The 12,010-nt window shown below is 38.1% G+C and overlaps 1 non-coding gene across 1 annotated transcript; it reads right to left on the bottom strand.

Moving 5' to 3' along the window:
• Window positions 1–4,316: 4,316 nt before the first annotated feature.
• TRNAF-GAA (transfer RNA phenylalanine (anticodon GAA)) lies at window positions 4,317–4,389 on the bottom strand. The gene has a single exon. It is a non-coding gene; the product is annotated as a tRNA-Phe (tRNA).
• Window positions 4,390–12,010: the final 7,621 nt, after the last annotated feature.

The raw sequence follows: 12,010 nt of genomic DNA on the forward strand, positions 1-12,010 counted from the left end.
AACCTGCTACCCGGTAAATCCCAAACACCAACTGTGTTCCAAAATAACCCTGGGCTCCTCCCTAGCCAGGTATTCGACCCTATTGTGATTATATAGCTATTCTGCTCCCTAGGACCATCTCGGATCGTGCACCACAAACATATCACCACACCTTTATAGTCTCAATCACAATACACACATATATCACATTTATGCCCTAAATGGGCTAAAATTACAGATATGCCCCTAATAACCAAATGGGGCCCCACATGCATATTTAATTCACCTAAACATGCATTTCTAATCACATAATCATTTAATTCACACATTAGAATAATAAAATCAATTATTGTCCTCCCGGCATGCTAATCAAGGCCTTACGCCCTATTAGAAAATTGGGGGAGCTACAACTATCCTCTCCTTACAGAAATTTCGTCCTAAAAATTTACCTGAATAACTCAGGATACCGATCCTGTATATCTATCTCAAGCTCCCAAGTCGCCTCATCCACTTTGTTGTTCCTCCACAACACTTTTACCAAGGCGATCATCTTGCTTTGCAAGACTTTATCTTTTCGGTCTAGAATCTGAACCGGCTTCTATTCATACGATAAATCTTGATCCAGCACCAAATTCACATAACTCAACATGTGTGTAGAATCCGATACGTACTTCCGGAGCATGGATACATGAAACACATTGTGAACCCCTGATAGAGCTGGGGGCACTGCCAATCTTTAGGCTACCTCTCCAACCCGTTCCAAAATCTCAAATGGGCCAACAAATCTAGGGCTCAGCTTGCCCTTTACCCCAAACCATTTCACCCCTCTCAAGGGAGAAACTCTTAAGAAACACATGGTCCCCGACCTGAAACTCTACGCTCCTGCGTCTCAAGTCCGAGTAACTCTTATGTCGACTATGGGAGGCGGGCATTCGAGCTCTAATCTTCTCAATCACCTCATTGGTCCTCTGAACAACCTCAGGACCTAAATACATCCTCTCAGCCGTCTCATCCCATTGGATGGGTGATTTGCACTTCCTCCCATATAACATCTCATACGGAGCCACTCCGATAGTCGCCTGATAACCGTTATTGTATGAAAACTCAATCAAAGGGAGATACTTACTCCAAGATCCCCCAAAATCCAGTACGTAGGCTCGCAACATATCCTCTAGTATCTGAATCATCCTCTCAGACTGTCCATCTGTCTGACGATGATAAGCGGTACTAAACTGCAACTGTGTACCCATAGCCTTTTGTAGGCTCTCCCAAAACTTGGAGGTGAAGGTGGGGTCCCTGTCGGATACTATCGACCTCGGAGCCCCATGTAGTCGTACAATTTCCTTCAGATATAGTTCAGCATACCGCTCAACTGTATAAGTTGTCCTAACAGGCAAAAAGTGGGTTGATTTGGTGTACCTATCCACAATTACCCACACTGAATCATGCTATCCCACAGTCTTCGGTAATCCAACCACGAAGTCCATAATGATATCCTCCCACTTCCACTCCGGAATCCTTAGAGGCTGCAGCAACCCCGCTGGCCTCTGATGTTCAGACTTTACCTGCTGATAAGTCAAACACTTGGCAACATAATCCATCACATCCCTCTTCATTCCTGGCCACCAATATAAAGTTCTCAAATCTTGGTACATCTTCGTCTTTCCTGGATGTAAAGAATAGGGAGTGGTATGAGACTCATCCAAAATCTCATGTCGGATACTGGAATCCATCGGAATGCAAATCCAACCTTTGTACCTCAACAAACCCATCTCCAAGATAGAAAAGTCCTTAGCCGCTCTGGCTAAGACGCCCTTTGTGTGCTCCCTCAATTGGGGATCCTTCCCCTTGTGCTTCCTTGATTCTTTCAAGGAGCATGGACTGAAGAGTAATGTTGGCTAGCTGACCAACCACCAACTCAACACCTGCTCTAGTCATCTCTTTAGCTAACTTATGTGGTATCTGCCTTGCACTATATAACTGTCCTAGGCCCTTCTGCTCAACGCACTGGCCACCACATTGGCCTTCCCAGGATGGTATAGAATATCACAGTCGTAATCCTCTACCAATTTCAACCAACGTCTCTGATGCATATTCAGATCCTTCTGAGTAAAGAAGTACTTCAAACTCTTATGATCGGTGTATATTTCACACTTCTCGCCATACAAATAATGCATCCATACCATTAGTGAAAATACCACTGCCGCCAATTCCAAATCATGTGTGGGATACCTCTGCTCATACTCCTTCAACTGTCTCGACGTGTAGGCTATTACTTTTCCAACTTGCATCAGTACACCCCAAAACTTGTCTGGAAGCATCACATTAGACTATATCAAATGCTTTGCAGAAAACACATATCTGTCCCCCCACGTGTTTGTAATTTAGTGATACAAAGCTATGCGTTTTTTGTATTTCCTCAAGTGAAATTTGAGTCCACAATGAACCTAATTAATTAGCTAAGTTCACAACAACAAATATTGCATGATAATACCCCCCCCCCCCCCCCATTTATGGACCTTTCACAGTTGAATGTCTCTTGTTCGATTTTTATCTGCATTTACTATTGTTCTTGAGAGTTAGAACCTGATCTGGTTGTGACTTTTTTGATAGAAAACTGCAACTATATTATTATAAAGAAATTACTCATTTAAATGAAATTAAGAGTTTTCTTGGTTCAGAGGTTCTAAACAAATTCAGTAGCTCTACACAACAGCAGAGTATTCCTGGTTTATACTAATTAGGAGCCAATTTTTTAATAATTAGTCATAAAGAAATTATATGTTCAAAAAATAAAATGAACTGATTCAGGTTCATTTCAAGTTTTCCTTGAAACTATGGTATACATTGTAAGGCAACCTTACCTTTCTGCATACTATTTATTAACATGTCACTCTCATACAACCAAGGCACGTGCACAAAAACAGGTTTATCTTTCTCAAACATACTTGTTTTTAATAATTATACATTGTTACTGCTATACTGTACATGAACTAACATAGAATAGAATATGAAGTCTGGAAAAATACACAGATCACTACTATGGTTGAGTGCTTCCACTGTCACTATTATCATAATCATCTCCACCTTTATCATTGTAATACTCTCTGGCAATGCTATGGTGATTGTTTATGTCTTTCCAGCATACATGATATTGTTCATCTTCTCAATAGTATTGTTCTAGGATTTTTTCCTTCCAAAGATGAAATTGCTGTTCTTGTCCATAAATTCCACCTAAGATGGCTCTTCTAGGCTCTGCCAAGTAAACTGTCGTCGCCATCACTAGAATCAAGATCAGAGCCATAACCTTCATTTCGAGATTGGTTAAAACTCAAAAGGCACACTAGTTTTAGGATTGTAAACGAGGGACAAAGGCTTCTATGGTTTTTTAGCTTAAGCAAGAAGTATGCTCTCTTTATAAAGGAAATGGAATTTTAGAGATAGTTAGGATTAAAGTTTGGCCATGGCTCTCCATGAAGTACCAGACAAAATGAGTGGGGTTACAACGTCATTCATCTAAGATATTTTTTAATGATAAAACTTTCTACAATGGTTCAAGATATGTTTCTTGTTCATATTAGCAGCCTTAGTTGAGAAGTTTCACCTTGGTTTTTCAAGTGGGACTACTATTCAGAAAGTCAATCCAACATAACGGTTTTACTATTTTGTTGCTTTATATAATGTCCAAATCATAAATATAATAGGATAAGGAATAATTTTTTTTTTTTTTTTAAAATAAAGCTTCTTCTTTTGTACTTAAAATGTTTATATGGAGGCCATCTAGACCTGCATTCCAAAAATATTTAAAAAAAAAAGGAGGGAAACACTAATTTTAGTTACAGTTCAGAAGTTCTAGATTAAAGTTTTCTTGATGAGATTATGGTGTAAAAGCTTTTATGGTTCAGAGGTCCCAAACAAATTCTGTAGCTCTATTACAAATTTGCCTTTGTTGTTTCATTTCAAATATTCCTTGAAACCATGGTTTACCTTCTTTGCATATACTATTTATTAACATACCAGTCTCATAATACCAGATCACAAAAACATACTTGTTTTCGATCCACTGCTATATTGTACATGAACTTACTTAGAATAGAAGATGAAGTTTAGAAAAATACACAGATCACTACTACTATGGTGGGGTACTTCCATTGTCACTATCATCAGAATCATCTCCACCTTTATAATTGTTAAACTCTTTGGGATAACTCTCGACATTGCTCATCTTCTCAATAGTATTGCCTTCCATAATTTTTCCCATCAAAGAAAGAAGTAACGAAGATGGCAATAACAACCTAGTTAGTAGTTTTATGATTAAGAGATCAAAAGAAATAAAATGCGGTGAGCGTGGATCGAACACGCGACCTTCAGATCTTCAGTCTGACGCTCTCCCAACTGAGCTATCCCCGCTTGATGGCAAATATGTTACTATAAAAGATCTACTTCTTGAAGCTTGTTATCTACATTGGCTTATCCTTTATTATGGATCCTAAACATTAAAAATTCCTTTTGATCTTCTCTGGGCTTCAGTTGGTGAAATTGCTTACTGAGTGGTAGAGCTTATCTGGAAACATCTTTTTTGAGTGCTAGTATTAAACTTTGGCCATGGTTCTCTACCAAAATACCAGAAAACATAAGGAGGATTGCAACACCATTCACGTGTAAGACATTTTTTTTAAAGATAAAACCTTTCTATGGTGATTTTTAGATGTTTCTTGTCCATATTAGGAGCCCTTAGTTGAGAAGTTCCACCTTGGTTTTTCAAGTGGGATTACTAAGCAGAAAGTCAATCCAACATAATGGTATTACTGTTTCTGAATGGTTGCTTTATGATGTTCAAATAATAATTATACTAGGATTGGGAATTCAAAAGATAATAATTATAATAGTGCTTCTTCTTTGCAATTACACACACATAAGTCCAAATATGCCCTCCCGACACACTAATCAATGCACTAAACCCTATTCGCATTTTTTTGGGTCGTTACAGATTATTTAATTAGATTAAATATGTCTATAAGTTTGATAGTACGTGACTTTCAGATTAAGGCTTCAATATTATTTTGAGAAATAAAAATATAGATTCTCTCTCTCTCTCTCTCTCTAAAGTAATAGCGACATTTTTCTCTAAACCTGAAAACTATTATAAACCTTCTCTCTGTCAAAACTCTCTAGATCGCATGTGTTGAGTACATCTAGGGAGTCACATAAATCAACCTTTTGAATCCTATGTCCCCACACATTTCCTTGTGTGTTTGAGGATCAGTCTACAAGATCAGGGTGTGAGATCTCAAAACACTGGATAGGAAGATCGTTGATTTATACAAAAAGACTCAAGGACACTTGATAGGCTACAACAGGTAATCCTTGATCTGTTTGTACGTGATTTAATATTTATATATGTTTATAATCCTGACTAGTATTAATATTTATTAAAATGGGTCCATATATTCTGTTGCATACCTTTGATTTGATCATTTAATACCAACATTATCTCCATAAAGATGGTGCCTCCATATTTTCAATGCGAACACTACTGCCGCCAATTCATGATCATGGGTAGGCTCCCTCTGCTCATAATCCTTGAGCTGTCTCGAGCCATATGCTACCACTTTCCCATTCTACATCAATACACACCCCAAGCCATTCTTAGATGCATCACAATACACTAGGAACTTCCCTCCCTCTATGGGAACACAAAGGATCATTGTAGAGATGAACTTATCCTTCATAGTTTGAAAACTCTCCTCAGACTTCTCTATCTATGTGAAATTTTGGTGTTTGTGTGTTAGGCAATCTTGGAGAAACCCTCTACAAATTTTTGATAGTAAGCCACTAATCCAAAGAAGCTTCGAACTTCTAAGGCATTCTTAGGTTGGGTGCAATCTATAATAGCCTCGATCTTTCCTGGGTCCAGTGCTATTCCATTCTTGGATACTATATTCCCTAGAAAAGTCACTTATTTCAACCAAAATTCACACTTAGAGAACTTAGCATAAAGTTGGTGCTCTCGTAGTCTATTGAGTGTCAACCTTAAGTGCTCCTCATGCTCCTCCTTAGTCTGTGAGTAGATAAGGATGTCGTCTATAAACACCATTATGAATTTATCCAAGTATTCCTTAAACACTTTGTTCATCATGCCCATAAATGCCGTTAGGGCATTAGTGAGTCCAAAAGACATTACTAATAACTCACAGTGCCCGTAGCAGTTTCTGAATGTTGTTTTAGGAATATCTCCCTCCTTCACCTTTAACTGATGATACCAAGATCGCAGACCAATCTTTGAGAATATTATAGCCCCTTGCAGTTTATCAAAGAGGTAATCTATCCTAGGCAATGGATATTTGTTCTTAATCATGACCTTATTGAGTTCTCGGTAATCGATTCACATTCTAATACTTTTGTATTTTTTTTTTCACAAAAAGAACTGGTGCTCCCCATGGCGAATGACTAGGTTGTATGAACCCCATCTACAACAATTCTTGTAGCTGGGTTTTGAGTTCTTTCAACTCTACAAGTGTCATTCGGTAGGGTGCTTTGGATATTGTTGTTGTTTCTGGTGCAAGTTCGATCACGAATTTGATTTCTCTATCTTGGGGTAAACCAGGTAAGTCCTCTGGAAACACCTCTAGGAACTCACAAATAATGTGCATATTCCCTAGTTTTAGGTCGGTCTCTCTAGACTTATCCGCCACATTATCCAAGTATGCTAAACACCCATGTTGCATCATGTTCCAAGCTTCTAGCGCAAACACAATGGTTGTGTGAAATCCCATCACTTCTCCCTTAAAAGAAAAGAGTTCCCCTTCCTCAAGACTGAACTCTACTGTCTTTCTTCGACAGTCTATTGTTGCTCCATATTTGGCTAACTAGTCCATGCCAAGTATATTATCATAATTTGTTATGTATAACTTTATGACGTCTGCTGGGCACTCTCTGCCCTCAAGTACTATGGAAGCTGACTGTAACCACCTAGATGATGACATACTGTTTCCTAATGGTAGCATGGCACTAAAACTATGCTCAAAGAGTTTACAAGGCAATCCCACTTTATCAATTACATTTATAGCGACATAAGAGTGAGTTGCTCCAGAATCTATGAGAACTCTACATATCATACTAGAGATAGGGAGCTGACCTGTGACGACAGTATTATTGTTGGCTTCTTCCTTTTGAGTCAAAGAAAAGACTCTAGCTAGCACTAGATTGCCATTGTTTCCTTGCCCTGCTCCTACTCTATAGTGTGGGCAATTCTTCTTCAGATGGCCTGCTTGACCACACTTGCTTGTGCCTGCTTGACAGTCCCCTAGATGTCGGCACGAGCATTTGGGGCAGGTAGGGTACTCAACCTTGTGATTCTGCTAGTTTCTGTGGTTAGGACCATTGTTGTGATGGTTTTGGTGATTGTGGTTGTTGTTGCCATTCGGGGTCGGGAGTCTAGGTCTCTATCATTGCCACTGCTCTGCCCCTCATGGTCCTTTCTTTTATTATTCTCTTGGAAGGCCTTGCTTCTACTGGCATCCCTCCTTGCAGCACTTTCCTTCCATATACGATCCTCTAAGTACTCCGCATCAAGAGCCTTATCCAAAATCTCAGCGTAACTGACCACCTCAACACTAGTCATCTTTACATCCCTAGTAATCATGGGCTTTAGTCCTCTCACAAACCTTTGGACTCTTAAGGCCTCAGTTGGTACTATCTTAGGAGAAAACCTTGCCAACCTATCGAAATGTTAAGCATACTTGGTGATAAAAAGGCTTCCCTGAACCAAAGTCACAAATTCATCCACCCTGGTTGCTAGTACAACTACACTATAATACTTTTTGCTAAACACTTGAATAAAATTTTCCCAGGTCATGTGTCTGCTTCAGCACATCCCACCATATTCTTGTATACATTTTGAGCAGATGAGTAGCACATGAAACCCTATGATGGTCATTCAGCTCCATGTAGTCAAAGGTGGCATCCACTGGTTTCAACCAATCTTCAGCCACCATAGGATCGAGTTTCCTCTCAAAGTAAGGTTGAGATTTCTTCCTAAAGCGTTCATAAACTAGCTAAAATCCATAGACCATGGGCACTAGTGTCGATGGCAGTATTGGATGCTCAAACTGTGCCAATGGTGCTTGGGGTGCTTGGGGCACTTGCTGAGCTCGAGCCAGCTCTTCATCCCTTTCTCTTAGCTGTTCTCTTAGTCTTGCTACGTCTGCAGCTAAATCAAGAGCTGGTGCAGCTGGGGCTGCTGGCTGAGTTGGTGGAATTTCCATGCCAAGGGTTTCAGCAGCATTAGGGTTTGCATAAGCACCCCTTCCGTAGCCTCTTCCCCCTTCCTCTACCACCCCTTGCGCCTCTTCCTCCTATTGACATGATGGTATTCTAAGGCAGCAAATGAAATCATCATAAGTGAAGATAAATCACTTATTGTTTAACTACTTAAGAGTTAGGATTGTCATGCATGCTAATATGCATACTACATCCAAAGTTTGCAATAAGAGAGAAGAAAAGATAGAACTTAAAATATCCAAAATTACCCAAAAGTACCCACATAATTATAATGTCCAAAATGTGTCCAAAAATATCCAAAAAGTAGCCCAAAATATTCAAAAGTATCCTAGCTTCTTAATGGAAGTACCAATTATTCGAGCAATACTACTGGGTTGGAAATTCAGGAAAAGACTCTAGTCCTCCACTGTGGACTCATCCCTTGAATTGTAATCGAAGATGTCCTCCAAAATGTGGAAGTAGTCTGGGGAATTTTCTAGAGTCCTCCTCTCATCCGCCTCTGGGACGGCCTATAATGCTTCCTGTAGCGCCATTTCTCCTTCCATATCATGAACGGTCTCGTAGCTCTCCTCCAACTCTCTATCTTTGTTCTGAATAAGAACCGACTCCAAATTGTCGAAATAAAATTTCTCCATGAACTCATACGTGGTGTAGTCAAGAGCTGCAAATTCTAAATCATCATCAACGACGTCGTGCCATGCAACAGTCATCCAGAGGAGGGCCTCAACTTATGTTGCCAGCATTTCTCTCAACACCTAATACTGCTCAATGGGCCATAGAAGTTCCCTCTTTTGTTGATTACTCCTTGAATGCATTCAAATATCACTTGGGTCTTTTTCAGCCTCGTAATTCTCCAGTCTCCATAGCGGGTGTCGACCTCGACCTTTGTTATCCCTCAAATCTCCTTAAGTAGCTCTTTCTTGGAGGTCCTAATAATGGGAGGCATCATCTCTATAATGCAGTTAAAAAAATAGTTATTTAAAAGGAAATTAAACAAATAACAATTAAAGCAAATACTTACGACACGATGAGATGAGATTTTCCAGTCTTAAACATGTATGTGGAGGGCCCATAGAACCATGAACGACTGTCTAGGATACCATTTGTAACAACAACCTATTCTATTATCTTTGTAAAAACATCACTCAGTTTATATTTATTAGAAAAATACCATTATTCAGAAAAGTACAGTGGGGCCTTGTCAAATAATGCAATTTGGGCCTAATTGTTTAAAATAAAATGTAGTATCTTTTATGCAGGTTTTCTAAAAATAAAGATAAAGTCCCACTATAGCATAATAAAAAAACACATGAGCAATAAAATAAAAGTTCATAAACATTCTTGGCATTTGTCTAGATCGTTTAATTACTCATGGACACCCCGCAACATACATGCTTAGACGTTGGAACTCCCCACATCACAGTGTGTCCCAAAAAAGAAACCCTATTGCCTACCTGAAATGAGGAAAGTAAGGGGGTGAGCTAAAAGTCCAGTAAGGAAGTACAAATAAAATACAACAATTACAAAGAAACACATTACAGTCTATCTCATATCGTAAGCTGATAACATATCATATCAGATCATAATCATATCATAACCATGCTCTTTATTTGAATATATATCATCATAACAAATAAAGCAAACAAGTACTAGGTAAACAAGAACTCTGGTCCTCGAATAACATCAGCACATCCGCCCTATGAATTATGTCATATTCTTAGTAACTCTTTTGTTGTGTTGCATTCAGCACGCTAACAACCTACTTCTTTTTAGACAACATACAAGAATATATACAAGCATCTCATCTCATAACATAATAGCTCATCCATCTCATAACATAATAGCTCATTCATCTCATAACGTAAGAGCTTATACTTTTAATAACATAATTCATAGAAATTCTAGATAACTTCCTTACCTCAAGTCCAAGAAATTTAAATACCAGGATGCTTTACAATGAGCCTAAAATCATAACCCAAACTTTCATCTAAAGATCAAGAAAGACTACACATGCCCAACAAGCATACCCCACGTGTGAATGGGCCATTTATTATTCTTAAATAAAATAATCACAGAAGTATAGTTCCTTTTCCTATTTCTTTTCTCACCAAAAATAATTAATTAATGAAATTAATTATTATTAAATAATTAATCATAATTATATAAGATAAAATAATTTTGGTACTCACTCCCTTAACCTAATGAATAAATAAAAATTACATATTTAACTTTGTTAAAATAATAATGTCTCAAGGTTACCACATTTTCATAAATATCATAATTTTAATTTAGTTGAAAAAGTTTCTTTCTTTCATCCTTTTACTCAAATAAAATACTCAGTCTCTTTAAAAAATGATGCAACTTAATTAATTACTTTACAAATAAAAAACTGCATTATTTTAATAAAAATATCCCATATTTTAATGTATAGAAAATCATGATTTCATGTATATAATCTACGACTTAATTTGCATGAGCATATACTACATTTATTGCATTTAACAGACATTTTCTTTCAATAACTTAAAAATTACAGCAAGCATTTTTATTTTTTAAAATCCTCATAATTGGACGACAAAATACAAGTTTGGCCCTTATATTTTTCCTAAATATGCGATCGGTCCTTGTGCTTTGTTAAATGACAATTCGAACCCTGTATTTTACAAGATGGATCAAAATAGTACCTTATACCTAATTTTGGTCCAAAAAAATTTCAAATTTAATAATTCATTGTCAGCTCCTCGACCATTTTCTCCACTTCTCTAAATCCTTCACATCACTAACAACCCAAGAATTGATCTTACAATTGAAAATATTTTGACCAAAATTGTAACGCCCTGGTTACCCCAGAACAGTTACAGTGAACCAGAAATTTGACCCGCTACCCGAGTCATTTGGTTAAAAACGTGCTCTAAGTGTGATTAACAAGTTAAGGTGGAAAACTAATAAAAAGGAATGGATATTTTTCATTACAAACTGCTCTGCAGAGCTAATAAAAACATTTACAAGTTGTTCTCAGTACAAAATGGTCATTACTATATCAAATTTATAATCTCACCGACCTAAGCGGCAAAATAGGGTGAACCCCCTAGTTCCTCTAAGAACGCCTTGGCCATGGTGGTCAAGCGGCTGCATATGTACACATCAACACCTAAGCTCTCCACTCAAGGCTGGGTGAGCTTTTCTTTCCCTTTACCTACACCACATAGCACCCATGAGCCAAGGCCTAGCAAGAAAACACAATATAGCATGATATAATATCAACAATGATCATAATAATCATTCAGGACCACCAGTCCAAACAAATAGGTGGCAGTCGCAAAAGTCACAAAAGTGGGTACAACCCCCTCTAGCCATGTGATGATAGGGTCACTCGGGCTTAACTGATAAGAGAACCTTTCATAAATTTTAACAGGACAGGTGTATGGTGAATAGTCACCAACATAACCTTCCTCATGACTTATAGTCATAACCCTGGAACAGCGTTCCCTAGCCATGTGACAAATAGTCACCGGGGGCCATATGCCCTGGCTCTGAATAACTAGTCTTAGACTAGACAAGCGCTTATAAGTTCATCGACCTTAGTGTCGGTCCAGCGTTAATGCCTTAGAGCCATTCAACGCTGATATCGATTAGATCTAATCTTCATTTGGCTCGGCGTTCATGACGCTATGCCATTTCTGAATCTTTAGGTCAGTATCCCTGACTAGTCAGTACATATACAAGTATTCAACATTTGCTAGCATTT

Source organism: Humulus lupulus, chromosome 4 (genome assembly GCF_963169125.1).
Source record: "Humulus lupulus chromosome 4, drHumLupu1.1, whole genome shotgun sequence".
In the NCBI taxonomy this organism is placed as follows: Eukaryota; Viridiplantae; Streptophyta; class Magnoliopsida; order Rosales; family Cannabaceae; genus Humulus; species Humulus lupulus.